We start from the raw sequence: 5,676 nt of genomic DNA, 5'->3' as shown, positions 1-5,676 counted from the left end.
GGCTATGCTGCTGTGCTGGGAGTCTCTTCCCTCCACCTCTGCTCAGAGGCACTGCCCTGGCAGAGACAGAGGATGGCTGAGGAAGAATCCTGGAAATACAGGAGAGAGCATGCACTTGTTTTTATTAAAATGTAAGGGTAAGGGACCTCTTGCAAGTCTTTGTATTTCAAAAGAAAGGTGGATATTCATATAGAAATGAAAGGAGTAATACTAGAGTGTTTTGTAAGAAATATTGCAACAAAGGAATAAAGTACCATAGAAAAAATGGACAAATAGGAAAAATAAGGCTGAGATTGTAGAAAGTTATATTATGAAGGTACTGCAGCAGAAAATGTTTAATGCTTTTGAAAATGTAGAATCATCAATTTTCTCAGAGCATCCTTGAGCTCCTGGTTCCTCAGACTGTAGATGAGGGGATTCAGCAGTGGAGGGACCACTGAGTACAGAACTGACAGGGCCAGATTCAGGGAGAGGGAGGAGATGGAGGGGGGCATCAGGTGAGCAGATATACCACTGCTGAGGAACAGAGAGACCACAGCCAGGTGAGGGAGGCAGGTGGAAAAGGCTTTGTGCCGTCCCTGCTCAGAGGGGATCCTCAGCACAGCCCTGAAGATCTGCACATAGGAGAAAACAATGAACACAAAACAACCAAAAGCTAAAAAGGTACTAAAAGCAATGAGTCCAAATTCTCTGAGGTAGGAGTCTGAGCAGGAGAGCTTGAGGATGTGTGGGATTTCACAGAAGAACTGACCCAGGTCATTGCCATGGCACAGGGGCAAGGAAAATGTATTGGCTGTGTGCAGCAGTGAATAGAGAAAGCCACTGGCCCAGGCAGCTGCTGCCATGTGGGCACAAGCTCTGCTGCCCAGGAGGGTCCCGTAGTGCAGGGGTTTGCAGATGGACACGTAGCGGTCGTAGCACATGATGGTCAGGAGGGAAAGCTCTGCTGAAATGAAAAACAGAAAAAAAAAGAGCTGTGCAGCACATCCAGAGTAGGAGATGTTCCTGGTGTCCCAGAGGGAATTGTGCATGGCTTTGGGCACAGTGGTGCAGATGCAGCCCAGGTCAGTGAGGGCCAGGTTGAGCAGGAAGAAGAACATGGGGGTGTGCAGGTGGTGGCCGCAGGCTACGGCGCTGATGATGAGGCCGTTTCCCAGGAGGGCAGCCAGGGAGATGCCCAGGAAGAGGCAGAAGTGCAGGAGCTGCAGCTGCCGTGTGTCTGCCAATGGCAGCAGGAGGAAGTGGCTGAGGGAGCTGCTGTTGGACATTTGCTGTCACTGGCCATGGGGACCTGTTCATGGGGAAAAAGACATTGAAGAATTAGAGGAATTACCTGTAACCAAAAACAGAGCTATTTCCCATACACCCTCATCTGTAACTCACACAGAAGTGCTTTGGTCTTTCAGAGTTCTGAGGTTTGTTTTTATGGTTGCCCCATGTCTTTCTTGTTATTCTTGGATATCAGAAACCCTCAGTATTTTTTGCTGCCCTCTGGTAGAACAGAGTGAGTTCCCTCAGGGAAGATGATGAGTAGAGACAGAGAGAAGATGGTCTGTCAGTTAATTCTCTTCGGAGCTTCTCTGGGCTTTCCCTTTTCTCAAATGGAAGATGTTGATACTCCCACATTTTTTATTATCAGATATTGCTGAGAGCAGATGGATCCACCACAGCTCAGCACAATTTTTGTATCCAAGCACTCACATTGCTCATTTGACAAACCCAACAGCATTTTCAGTAGTCAGAATACCTCTGTCTTTACCTATACCTTCAGATAACCCAAAGATGTTTTAGGACAGATTTGCATCCTGGATTGAAGCTCCCAGCTTGAACTGAAATCTCAGAGAGACTTCTAAGTGTCCCAGTGATGGCATTGGAGTAAGAGAGATCCAGCTCTTTCCCTGGCTGCACTGACAGCATTGCCCAAAGCCAGGCACAGAGGACAGCATCACCCTGAGCCAGCTGTGCCCCCTCCCAGAGCCCCCAGTGCCAGTAGCTGCTCCCAGCCCTGTGCTCTGCAGAGGGAACTGAGCCCGGGGCTGCAGAGCTGCCCCACAGCTCTGCTGCAGCTCTGCCTGCACAGGAGGGGCTTCACACCTTGGACCTCTGGCCCTGAGGGCAGAGGCTTAGCTGGAGGACAGGAGGGAGGGGGCTTGTTCAGAGAGAGGGGCTGCACTGCAGGGGATCCTAAGGAGATCTCTAACCTCCCCCTGCCACAACATTTCTGAGTTTTGTTTTCTCTCATTTCCTGATCTTCTCTCTGCATTCTGGAGATTTTCCCCCTGGAGGTGTTTCCCTGTGCCTGATCTCTTCCTGCCAGCACTCACAGACCCCATATCTCTGTGCACTCTCCTTGGCCCTACAGAATCCTGCCTGTTTCCTAGGGACTGGCTGGGGCAGGTTCTGTTTGCAGCTTTGAGAAAGGACAGGCCAGACTGAGACTGATGGGTCCAGCAAAGGAGATACTGGTGCTGTCCATGAGCAGAGGAGTGGCTGAAAGGAATCTCCTCTGAAATGAGTGACCATGGAAAGTAAAAGTTTTGATGTCTCAGGAACTTGTCAAAATACATAATACGTTTAATATTTATCCCCCCCCCCTCTATTCTCCATTAGTAGGAAACTGAATACAATGACTTAGGAAATTCCCTTATTTTTATCAAAATCCTCATCCTGGAAATATTCTGTGATTGATCATAAACCCTCAGCATGTCAGAGATTCATGAGCATTTCACCTCCCCTACACCAGAAATACTGAGACAGTTGTACTCACAGAGTCTGTAGGCATTGGGATGTTCCAGCTTTAGGAGATCACTCCAGGAGCTGCAGCTGCCTTGTCCTGCAGCCAGAAGCTTCCTGTGTCAAGGACTGGGAGTGATTCTGCCCCAGTCACTTCTAAGCATCTTTCCAGTCCTGACTGATTGAAGCTCTCTGTGCCTCTGTGCTGTGCTCAGGGTGGCTGCAGGCAGTGCCCCAGCGCTGCTGGGCTGTGCACAGGAGCTGCTCCTGGGCAGAGCTGTCTCTCTGCAGTGCTGCCCTTGCAAGTAGATGTCTCTGCGTCAGGAGCCCAGCCCAGCTCAGCAGCACAGACACAGCACAACGACTTTAATGACCCCCTCAGGTGTTGGGGCTGAGTCCCTGAACATCAGTCCCTGAGAGGGAACTGAAGAAACCTCTCAAGAGCTCTAAGTCAGAATCAAACTGCAAAGTTTCTTAAAGATATAATGGGTCCCACTGAGGAACACAACTGAGAAAGTGTCTCCAGGTTCCAGTCAAAGGAGGAAATTGAAGGCAGAGATGACGGGTGGGGACAAAGAGAAGCCAAGTCTTGGTGCCCTGGGGCACAGCAGGGTCTGTGCCACCAAGGGCTCTGAGGAGAGACCTTGTCCTGAGCCACTGGGGCCTCCTGGCACAGCCCCAGCAAGGCTGGCCACTGTCACCCCTTTTCTTGCCTTCATCATCTTCCTCACATCCCAGTGGCCTCAGGGATCTGCTGGGACCAGTCTCTGGGGAGCCTTGGTCAGGAATGGCTCTGGGGGTTCCTTCATGCTCCCAAGGACTGCAGGTTTTTGCAAGAACTTCAAATTTTCCTTTTGACACTGAGTCTAGTCTCTGAGTGGTTTTTGTGCAATCATGGCCTCCAATTATTAATAATTAGTCCCCTGAGGACATTTTACAGTAACAACACTCAGTGGGGCTCATTCATGCTTCAAGGTACTCAGTTTTTTAAGGTACTTAGAGTTTTGCTTTTGGCACCAACTCTTTTAGTAGTTTATGCAGTCATGGCCCCAATTATCTGCTTTAATGAGTCCCTTGAGAGCTTTGTATTGACACTCAGTGGGGCTCATTAATACTTTGAGATACTCAATGTTTCAAAGGTACTTTGGATTTTCCTTTCCTCTCTGAGTCTCTGAGAGGTTTTTGGGCAATCATGGCCTCCAGTTCTCTGCTCCAGGTAGTCCATGAGGAGCCTGTGTTGGGGATGGACCTCAGTGGGACCCATTAATGCTTTGAGACACTTTGGGTTTTCTTCTGACTTGGACTCCTAGAAAGGTTTCTGCAATCTCCTCTGAGGCCTTGGGGTTCCAGGGCTCAGCACCAAATGCACCATTGGGCTCATTGGGATCAAGCAAGTCCTGACAAGCCATGGCTCTGCCTTGATTTCCCTCTGGTCTGGTGCAGTTCATCAGGAAGATTTTCAACTTTAGTTATGGAAAAATAATTCAAAGAACTCCTAAGAAATATACATTCCTATTTTCAAAGGTGAATTTTACTAATGTTCTCTTTAGAGTAGGAAATGATTCCAGCATTCTGTGATTGATATTGATCCAGGGTCTCTCCTCAGGAGGTCTGGCCTGCTCATAGAAGCTGTGCCATGAGATCTTACCCAGTTTGGACAACCTTGCTCCACATTCCCCAGCTCCATCCTTTCTGTCCTCACTCATGTGGGGATTGATTTGCTTGGAGATATGGCTGCAGTAAGAAAAACAGGGGTTTTCTTCCTCTTTTTTTTTTTTTTTTTTTTTTTTTTTTTTTAAGCAATCTAAAACTCCTGTTTCCCCATTAAAAACAGACACACTTTTCAGGTACAGGCCACGCCCAAGGTGCCACCAAGGAGGTTCCTCTTCCCCAAAGCAGAACTCTGCATGGAATGTTTGAGACCTTTGCACTCCTTTGTTCCCTGAGGCCTTGCAATGTCACAAAGGCCCCTTGGCTCCATGAGGTTCTGTACTATCACAATGGAGATTTGGGTCCATGGGGCCCCACGGTGTCATAATGCTATTTTTGGTTCCATGAGTCTCTGATCTCTCAAAATGGACTTTTGGTTCCATGAGGTTAAGAACTCAACAATGGTCTCTGTAGTTCCAAAGTGTCACAATGGACCCTTGGTTCCATGAGGTTCATTGGTATCACCATGGTCTCTTTGGCTCCATGAGGCATCACGTCACAATGCACCCTTGGTTCCATGAGGTTCCTGCAGCAAGGCTTCCCCTATGGCCCAGCAGAGCTCATCTGTTCTGTCCATCAGCTGGGGCCATAACTCAGGGCATTTTTCCCCTCTCAGGAATTGCTGAGATAACCTAGGCCAGACATCTGTCCTGTCCTGAGTTCTCTCTGGTGCCAGGGAGGTGGAATTCCCAGCTGACCATGAATATCTTGCCATGAGAGCAGACTGAAGGGAGATAAGCCTTGAATTTCTGAGTGACACACACTTCACTTTACAAACTATAAAAGCTACACAAACCTTTCACAGAGCGCAAGTCTTCTGCATGTCCCTGCAAATGGGTATGGCTTTACTGCCAAGTCTGGATGCATCTTTGTGGTTACTTTTCTGGGAGCTGAGTGAAAGGGCTCCATGTGCACCCCCTTATCAATTTGGTGGTGAGTTTCATTGACTTCTGATCTCTGCTATTTCTTCACTAGCTGTAGTAGAGGTAACTTTATTGTGCACTGTGTTTGTATCTACCTGTACTTCTTCTGTTTATCCTGTGAAGTAAGCAGCCTGTTTAAAGTTTCTTGTCTGTTAATCTTGAGTCCATTCAGCAAGTAATTCATTTTTTTATACACTTACACAGACATTCTAATGAACTTGGGAGCTAGAGCAATTTGGTGTGCAGGTGGCTTTAAACAGAGCTACTGCCAGAAACCTGAGTATAAGGCAGGACTTGTCTATGCTTTCAC

At 48.0% G+C, this 5,676-nt stretch overlaps 1 pseudogene; it reads right to left on the bottom strand.

Annotated features, from left to right (window-relative positions):
- Window positions 1-335: 335 nt before the first annotated feature.
- Window positions 336-1,299, bottom strand: LOC130266791 (olfactory receptor 14C36-like; annotated as a pseudogene).
- Window positions 1,300-5,676: the final 4,377 nt, after the last annotated feature.

Source organism: Oenanthe melanoleuca, unplaced genomic scaffold (assembly GCF_029582105.1).
Source record: "Oenanthe melanoleuca isolate GR-GAL-2019-014 unplaced genomic scaffold, OMel1.0 S229, whole genome shotgun sequence".
Taxonomy (NCBI): domain Eukaryota; kingdom Metazoa; phylum Chordata; class Aves; order Passeriformes; family Muscicapidae; genus Oenanthe; species Oenanthe melanoleuca.
This window is presented reverse-complemented; position numbering and strand designations above follow the sequence as displayed.